Below are 10,088 nucleotides of genomic sequence, written 5' to 3' on the forward strand. Positions count from 1 at the left end.
TATCAGTGCAAGTGACAGAGCTTCTCAGATGTGCCAGACCTGAGGGACCATTTGGGATGTGGATTTTAATTATATATATATATATATATATACACATATATATATAACAGCTTCAGTTTTACCAGCTAATTCAACTGAGCAAGACTGAACTGCCCCATTCATGTGATTGGTCATGGAGATCATTGTGATTAACAACCTTATTCTGGCCAGAATGTATCACCTGGAAATCCTGCAGCCACCCTGCAGTTCATGGGTCGAGCACAATGTTTCTCCTTACAGCAAAGACCTATCCAGTCTTGACCAAAAAGCTGCTGGGGGAAAGACCCCACAATCTTTTTGTAGAAATGTTCATCATAACTCGTTCACTTTATTGTTAATCCTGTTTTCTTTATCCATAACCTGAATTTTGTCCATGTTCAGCTTCTAGGTCCCAGTGCTGTCCTACAGGCTAACTATCAGAGCCATTATAAATCTTCTCCACATGTAGGTATTAATATATTATCATCAAGTCTCCTAACCTTTCTTTTGAAAAAATAAACCGAGTAGGCTTGCATATATATCGATCCCTACAAGGCAGATATTACATATCTTGAAATCATTCTTTTCTGATCTATTTTCAATTTTCCATGCCTTCTTTGAAGTGTGAACGCCAAGACTAGTCATGATATGCCAGTAGTTTTCCCACCAGCTCACACACAGCTGTATGTCCTGTGCCAGAATCCCTGGCCCAGTAACTCTACTGCTAGCTTAGGTTTAGGAAATTCAATCTAGGGTATTAAAACACTTGCTATATATTTTCTCTTTATAATTGGAAAGCAGCAAGAGATCAAGAAAAGGATCAAATTAGGAAAAAAAGACGTTTCCAATTCTCAAGCTAATTGTCCTGAAAAGTTTGGAGAAGTTTACTAGAGAGATCCTCTCCCATAGAGCAATCAAGTGCTGAATGTAAGTCTGTTTATGCTTTGGACACATCTGTATGGCAGCAGCATAAAGACTGTGGCATGCTGTTTAATATCTGTCAGGCTTCTTTTTTAAACCACTTAATAAGCATGTATGTAAATTCTACGCAATAAAAAAGTTCTAACAACCAGAACAAGAATAACCTTTTATGTGGTGGCTCCCACCCTTAATCCCAACTTCTACATGCCAGTTCCTCCCCCCGCTTTCACATCCCTATTTCTTGACAGGTGCCAGAAGGTTTCAGAATTTTCCTGCGACTTCACCATGGGAACTGCCATTTCACCAGGAATGAATTTGACCCGCTGAGCAATAAAGTGGAGGCAAAACGCTCGTGCTCTAGGCAGACTGGGGGAATTGCTTCTCTTCCTGCTGGCACGTTCTCCTCTGGCATTTTTTTTAACCAACAAGAGCTACGCGTTCACTCGACCTTCCTCCAAATTCACCTTGAGAAAGAAACAGAGCTTTGAAAGTGTCATTTTCCCAGCAACAGTTGCTGCTTTTAGCTTCCAACAGTCTTTAAATCCATAGAAGGCTAGTTTATATGGACAGGGAAGCATTAAATGCTAGGAAATTAGGGTCTTTAGGTAACTATTCTGATCTGCTATATCTGCAGTTACAGCAATTGGTGGTGTAGGTGGTGTTCTTTTACTGGCTTTTAATGAGACACATTTATTACTGCCTTGTGATAAACCAAAGTAAAGCCATAAAAGTGACTTTCATTGAACATTTGTTTGAGTTTTGCCTAAGTCTTATAAAGCCCCGCTTGTTCAAGACTAGCTTTTGTTTTACATGCCCTCAGCCTTTTTTGCAACAGCTGTTATCTCCTTCAATACCTACACAAAATAAGCATATCTGTTGCCACGATGCAACAGAAATTTGTTTTGTGACTTGTATAAGACAGGGTTTGTGTCCTTGCTCATGGGGTGTCCAGTGTAATCTAGTAAATCCCTTGAGTAACCCAGCTACTTCGTACAACTGGGTAGATCACAGGTTTGAAACTGCTTATATTGACTTGTTCTAATCTCATAACAGTTGAAAAATGTAACCAAGCAGGTTGATATCTGCTGAAGTTTTAAGAATAGCGGTGACTAATCCAGCAGTTTTTGTCCCAGGGAGTGATGCCCCAATGGCTTCAAAAATATCCATGATAGCACAGAACCTTCAGCCAAAGTGTTGTGGTAGAAATAAACGTGCTTCTCTAGGACCTGCAGGGAATGCAAACTGTAAGGGCTGCTCTGAAAGTAACGCCTCCTATTTTATTATGTCGGCCTGTGATGTCAGGGATGGATGCTGGTGGTATGGCAGTAGAGATTGGACCCGTCCACCAATATCCTGTTACATTTTGTTGCTGTCTGACAGATGGCAGCAGAGGGGCAGTCTGACAAAATGGCAGCTGACGTGGAAGCGCATATGAAGCAAAGATGTGTCATTGAATTCCTCCATGCAGAAAAAAAAGTGGCACCCATTGACATTCACTGATGCTTGCTGAACATTAATAGAGACCAAACAGTGGATGTCAGCACACTGAAGTGCTCAGTGGTGCATTTCAGCAGTGGTGACAGAGACAGTCGGTCACTTCCGCTGGTACAGATTTTTACAAGCACGGCATGTAGGCTCTTGTTCATCTTTGGCAAATCATAGCTAATAGTGGTGACAGTGTTGAAAAATTGCATTTTGTAGCTGAAAATTTGCTCCATCAAATAGTGTTACTGTGCTCTTTGGATATTTTGTAGATTCTATGGAAATAAACAGAAGGCTTTACCTATATATTTAAGGTTTGTGCATTTTCTTCAACTACTGGACTACCATGTATTTCAGTAAATGTGATTTCCATATTGCAGCTAAACTCTCTGAGAATATTCCTCAAGAAATGTTCTTAACGATTCACCTTCGTAAGTTAATACCTATTAAAACCTAAAAATGAATTAGATTTGGAATTTCCTGGATTCTTGTGTTTGTCATGCAAATTTTCAGTGCTGTTCTTTTTATGATAATATGAAATAAAGTAGTTTCTTATAGTAACATTGTAAATCATTTGCTTTCTATTACACGCAGCTGGTTTTGTTACAGTAATGATTTTGTATGGGTGCACACTGCAGTGCATATTAAAGGCAATGAGACATTCTTTTTCAGGGCTCACATGCAATTGATGTTTGTGCAAATATAACCAGATAATGACAAAACAGTAATTTATTATGTTTGCGACGTTGTTTTTTTTTTTTCTTCCCCTCTCTTCTCCCAAATGCACCTTTGGATAAGCTGCCCTCCCCCAACAACAAATCCTTATTTCTGTTTACAGAAATGACTCCCCACCCCTGCAGATGTAGATTACAGTTTTTCAGCTCACTGGAGATCCAGAAACAAAATCAAAACCAGCTGCTGTTTTGAGGCGGGTGCCTTACTTTAGCTTACTCAAAAGAACACAAGATGAACGGTAAGAATTAAATAAACCACAAATTATTTTGGGGACTGTCTGGTTTATATTAGAAATAAACTTTTCACTGCTGGCTGTTGTTTCAAAAATATTGCCTCTATTTTTGATATTCATCCTTGGGATCTAACACAAACTATGTCTTACTAGTTTAATCCATTGTTAGGCCGTGTTTAAATATCTTTTATTGTAGTCATCTGCTATAAAATAGTTCTCACTGGAGTTTGCTGGCTTCGAGCCAAAGGGTAATGCTGCTTCAAGTGGCACAGCACAGTATTGAAAGAACTTTTTTTCCTTTGGTGTTGGTACTTACCAATTTCACACCTTGAAAAGAGCCAAACGACATCAAAATGCGATGCATCTACTTTGAGTGCTAGAAAAAATGCAGAGCAAAATGAGAGCAAAGAAAATACTTTAACTGTATCGACATGCTATTCATCTTTGTGTGCGATTAGTAAATTCTGTAATTCCTTGCTGCAGAGCCTATCATTTATATCCAAATATCTTTTCAAGCTGTTTTCAAAAGTACTTTGCTTTTCAATTGCTGCAACTGAACCACTTACAGGATGCTGATGACCACGACTTAGCTTGCAGTTAACATAAAATTAAGTCATTTTCATGCTGAAAAGCATTTAAATGAATGGTGTAACATCCCCACTTTAGCTTCTGCCAGCAGGTTTTTTTCTCGTGCATTGCCACAGTCACGCAAACACTGCCAAATAGCAATGATGATAGTGCTTAATAATGTGGACCTCCAATTCTGAGAGCATTTCATCAGGAGCAGATTCCTTCCCTGATGCACATCTCCAGCTATGAACAAGGCTCCATTGGGATGGCCAAAGCTGCAGACAAAAAATTGCCTCCGTGATTTCATCATTGTGCTTTACACCAGCACCTCCATTCTAGGATGTTATGATATTCAATTCTGTTGTTTTTATTATTCCTGGTGAAAACATGCCCAGAAAGGAAGGAAAGGGATTTTTAGGAGCAGTTGACCTCTGCAGCTTTCAAGGAGAGCGCTAACATTCAATATATGCCAAATGCAGACCCATTAGATTGAATAATGAGCAAGTCTATCTGAGACTTTGCACAAGACAAGATGAAAACAGATTGGACAGGCTTTTGTACCACACTTTATTACCTAGTGAAATGTAATTTGATCCCTTTGCAGGAGGAAGAACCAGAGATGCTTGTTTCAGAATTCAATTGTTTCAGAAAGATGTAAGTACCCCAGTGCTGTTATTCTTACATAGATTTTTATGAAACACGTGTAGTTACAATTTTACAAGGCAATAGGCTCTCTTAACAATGGCAGCAAGAGCAGCAGTGCAAATGTTGGGGGCCTGAGCACATTTGCCTGTCAAATGAGAGAGGCAGGGTTATACATTTGAACTTTGCAGAAAGAAAACCAGGAGCTGACACCAGCTCAGCCAGGATGTGGCTGCTTCAGTTCCCAAAGGCTCAATGGTGCCACTTCATTCCCCCAGACCCGGGGTGTTCAATAAGGTGCATCCACAGACAAAAGCCCGAGTTACATTCACCACTCAGTATCTTTAGTGCAGGAATCTCAGCTTTAGGTTTAAACTTGACTATTGATTTCAAGGTGTTGTATTCTCTACTGCGATTTAAATGTGCATTCTAGAGATTTTTACATAATTGTTTTATTTTGAGAGTGAGAATAATTTCAAATTTTGATCCTGTATGCTTGAAATTGCAATAGGCATGTTAGCGAAAGATTATGCTTGTATCTTTAAAAGGGAAGCACAGAATTCATTAGCATAACTTCCACTTTTTTTTTCCCCACTGAATCTCTCCAGTTGAAATAAACAAGAAAAAAAAAAAGACAAGGAGATACAGCCAGAAAAACTTAAAAAAAAAACAAAAACAAAAACAAAAAACAGAAAGAAAAGATAAACGGCCCTGAACTTAGCTTGGCTGTTATATAAATCCCAGCAAAATGCTGTTGAGTCACTATTGTATTTTCTAAAGTACCTATAACATGAGCTGTGTAGAATTGGACACAAAAATCAGTTTGCTGCATTTACCACCAGTATAAGAAGAAAATATCACTCTCTGCTATCAACAAATTGGAAATATTTAAAATGGAAAAAAAAAAACAACCTAAACACTATAAATAAACTGGGCTGTAACCCAGTCTTGCTCTATTAGGAAGCTGCATGGAAAAGCATACCTCTAATTTTATGGAGATCCATCCCATCATAGTTTCTTGTGCTTCTCTAAACTGGAAAATACCACTGACATTGGAGAGATGGAGGTTCTGTTTTCTTCCTCTTTATTTCTATTTTTCAGCATGAGTATCCTTCACTTTTTTTTTTCCTCCTGTGAACTCCTGGCACACCTAACATCACATCATATGAACTGACACACACCTTTTTTCTCCCTATCCTTGGAGGCATTCAAGGTCAGACCAGATGGGCTCTGGGCAGCCTGGTCTGGTGGTTGGTAACCCTGCACATAGCAGGGGGGTTGAAACTGGATGATCGTTGTGGTCCTTTTCCATCCAGGCCATTCTATGATTCTCTTATTCCTTATTCATCGTTATGGTACACGTACCACCTCTTAGGATGACTCTTTCCAACACTTATCTCAGTTCTTTTCCTGTTGCTTAAAAATGTTTGAAAATCCCAAGTGCAAAGTTATTGTAGTTCATTACATTTCATCACTTATATGCTTTCATATATTTCAGTTTGCTTTTAAGCATGGAAGCACCTGAAATCCATAAATTTCTTTATCCTCATTTAAACATTGCTGAAGATGCCATTAAAATATCCATACATCAGAAATCTCAAGAATAGAGCTACGTAATATGCATGTTTAAAGATTTATTGTGGTGGAATAATAGATATAAACAGAATAACCTGGAAGCCATATCACAGAAGCTTATATTTATAATGAAGTACAGTACTATTCCAGTTTTAATCTGCCTTATGCTAGCTAAATGTGTAAATTAAATACTGGGTTTAACTAGCAAATCTGTCTTAAGTTTTGAACTTTTTTTTTTAGAAGAAAGATGAGGGAAACAATTGACTTTTTTTTTCCATGAGAGTCATTTTGCAGAGAAATAATTGTTGGATCTCTATTTAATGGTCTGGTGTTGATAACAGCACAACTTGTTGTGCAAGTGATAAACAATATACAGGCACAGGGAAACATAACAAGCATTGGGAGGATCCATAACATATGAATCTGAAAAAATCAGATTTGTATCAAGAGTATTCGTGTGCATACAAAACGTAGGGATCTCTGCTGGGCTCAACCAACAGCTGATAGACATACAGACTGAAGGGTCTTCTGGAAGTTAGCTATACCCAGGGTGAGGATAAAAGCAGCTTCCAGATGAAATCACAAGTGTTCCATCAAATTCTTTTGAGAAACACCCTGAAATCTGAAAAACAGAGAGATCTTCAACCCTGTAAAACAAGGAGGAACATTCAGAGGTGTCACGACAGCAAAGCAAAGTAAGTCTAATTGTCTGGAGTGAAAAGTATCTCTCTTGACTGAAGCCACACTGAAGAGAAATGAAATGACAACAAGGCTTAATTGACATTTTCCAAGGTTGTGCTAGAGGCTGGCTAAAAAAAACACCTTCCAGAAACTTCCCTAGAAAGCTGCTATGTCACAGCAACTCTGACTGCAGATTGATTTTCACCTGAGCAAGAGCTGCGCCTGACAGTGCTGGTAGAAATCACCCTGCATGTTGGGTTTTAGTGGCAGAACCAAGCAGGGCACCCTCGGTCAGAAGAGTTTCCACAGAAATACAGATGAGACAGGTCTGCAACACAGTTAGCATGGTAGAGCTTCAAGTTTAGACAACCCATCAGCTGCTAGCTTGCATTTACATGCAGGAATGCAAATCTAACGGTTTACAACTCAGTGGTAGACAGGCTCTTCTCAGCTACTTCTGATGGGAGAAAAACAAACAAGTCTTAGCCATAACCATTCCTTTCCTGATTCCCATCCCATTCAACAACTCTGCCTCACCTACACTGTAATCTGGGGGAAGTGCTAGCAGTTTCAGAGGGGATTCAAGACCAGCAGGATCAGTTGTGGTATGACTCCCTTCCCGACTACTGTCAGTGGTTAACACTGGTCCTGCTGAGGACTGCATCATCCCATGGCTCTGCACCACCAGCAAAACCCCACTCACTCACTGACCCTGGGTCAAATCTTCACCATAGCTCAATAAGATTAATGGCACGAGTTGTTAGTTTCAAGACCCAGCTCTGCAAATAAAAGATATTTTTTAATTACTGTCCAACCCTATTAGGCACAGGGCTGGATAACATGTGTTTCCTCTTAGAGATGAGCTGCCCCAGCAGCAGTCCCAAAGCACTTTGGAATAACTCTTTCACCCTCCCCTTTTCTTCCCTGGGCCCTACCTTTGTGCTGATGTGGTAATGTGCAGACACTGTGCTAATAGCTTGAATACGTGTCATTTTGAATAGCAATTTTGACCTTGTTGTTTTTTCTTGTTTGCTGGATGTGTGATATATCCTTGATGCTTGCCACAAGCATGCCAGCAAGTGCTAAAGGGTTTTGGAGATCCCCCTCATTACTTGGGCTGACTTCTCCTCAAAGATAGATCTCCCTTACTCCAGCAAATACCATTCCTGCATTGACCCAAGGGTTTGGCTTCTCTTCGGTTGGATCCTTCCCAGTTTTATCCACGTTTTTGCCTTTTGATTGGGTTTAACCACCTAGGAAACCTTAATGGAGGGGGTTCATGGGCTTTGCCATAGGTGCATCAAGTTTCAGCATTTGTTCAAACACATTCTAGGAGAACTGCCTTTCCCACAGCGTGTTATTCCTTTAATTCAAACAACCATTTTCATGTGGTTGGAAGTATTTGAAAAGGTCTCACCCAAGAAGAGGCACAGTGCTTCACTCACCAGCTTTTGTCCATCCACTAACCTGGAGTGAATCCTACAGCCATTATATATCTGAGTAGTTCACATCCCTGTGAAGAGACTTAGGAAGATTATATGTGTAATTACAAGTTATTTAAATACAAGACAATTGCAGGATCAGGTCCATCATTTTCAGTACAACTCTGGAGCAGATGGGACATGCTGCAGTAGGGTTGCAGGATAAAAACCTCTATTTACACTTCTGAGATGATCCAGTTTTCTCTTTCCTTCCAATCTGCCCCCACTGCTGGTCAAACCAAAATGTTCCACTGTTCAAATACCTAGCAACAACTATTTAATTTGACAATTTGTAGATGGTATTCCTGTATTACCCTTTAGGACCTTAATAATAGGTTTTTCTTTAGTGAAGCATTAAAACATTAAAGGCCATAAATTCCACAGTCACCTGTATCCATTTATTGCTAATTTATTATGGAACATATCATAAAACTTCGCTTGACATATAGGCCTCTTCATAACTATAAATCTTTTTTCAACTGTTTAGATAACTTATGCTTAAGTTCAAGGAAAGACCTCTATGAACAAATATCTAAAACTTCTATTTATTATGCAATAGTAATACATGTGAGCTACACAGGAAATCCTGAGGAAAAAATGCTCTATATTCAGATTACTTATCACTTCACACTTTTGTAGGGATACAATGAACACAAAAACAAAAACTCCATGTCAAGTACCTGCTTTATTCAAAGCTTTAAGAGGTCTAACTGGATAACGCTGTTATTGCAGTTAACACCAAACGCAGAAATGCTTTGCATCAGATTAAATTTGTCACTTGTAGCCTGGATCCACTGGAAGGATTGAAAGTGTCCTTCATACAAGAGAGCTCAGAGGGAAAACAAACATTTTCAGACCTTATGATTTCAGATCAAAACAGTCTGTAATGCCACGCAACAGAGCCCAATCTCACACCCACAAAGTCACTCTTAAAATCCCAGTAATGCTGGATCCGACTCATAAACAGAAATCATACAGGCATTTCATTTATTTTATCTCAAAAGAATAGTTTGGGTTTTGATAATGTTTATCTTCGTTGCTTTTATATTACATGCTCTTGTTCCATATGAGAGCACTTTCAGTGCAAGAATTCAAAAGTTTCTTGTGTATCTATATATCTCAAAGCAGCCTTACACAAAATACTGCTTCTCTTTTTCCCCTTTTTTATTAAATATTTTTACCCTGGCTGAAATTTAGGAAGTGTTTGCATATATAATAAACCATTTGCTTTTAGCAGCAATGCATGCGCTTATGCCCAGCTCCATTTGAATGTTTCATTAAAAGACTCTTGTTTTGGATGACCTGTTATACATGGATTTTTTCCTGCCCACTAGAAATCAGTTTGCTCACACACTGAAGGCTGTTTTTATTCTCAAAACAAATTTCCATCTAAGTACCATCTTTATCACTCCAGTTCGGAAAGGGGTTTGTGTATGCTGTGTGGCTCAGGATTTTCTTGTGAACTGTTTGGCTGATAGCTGCAGCCATGCTGCAGGCCCAGAACTGTGCAGGAAGCACAGGACTTGGGTGTGATGCACAGAGGCACCCCCACATTTTTAGGGGTTCAGGTACCATAAAAACATCCATGGCTTGGGCCTCCCTGAAAGGGATTATGAACTGATACACGCCTGACCAAGAAATAATGCTGGCAGTCTGTAAGCCTAAGCAAACAAGTCATGTTTCTGTTAAATTATCTAAGAGCAGGCATTGTTTCAATATTACTTACAGATTCTGCAACAGGCTCCCAGCAC

This window comes from Phasianus colchicus, chromosome 8 (assembly GCF_987193195.1).
Source record: "Phasianus colchicus chromosome 8, bPhaCol1.hap1.1, whole genome shotgun sequence".
Lineage (NCBI taxonomy): Eukaryota > Metazoa > Chordata > Aves > Galliformes > Phasianidae > Phasianus > Phasianus colchicus.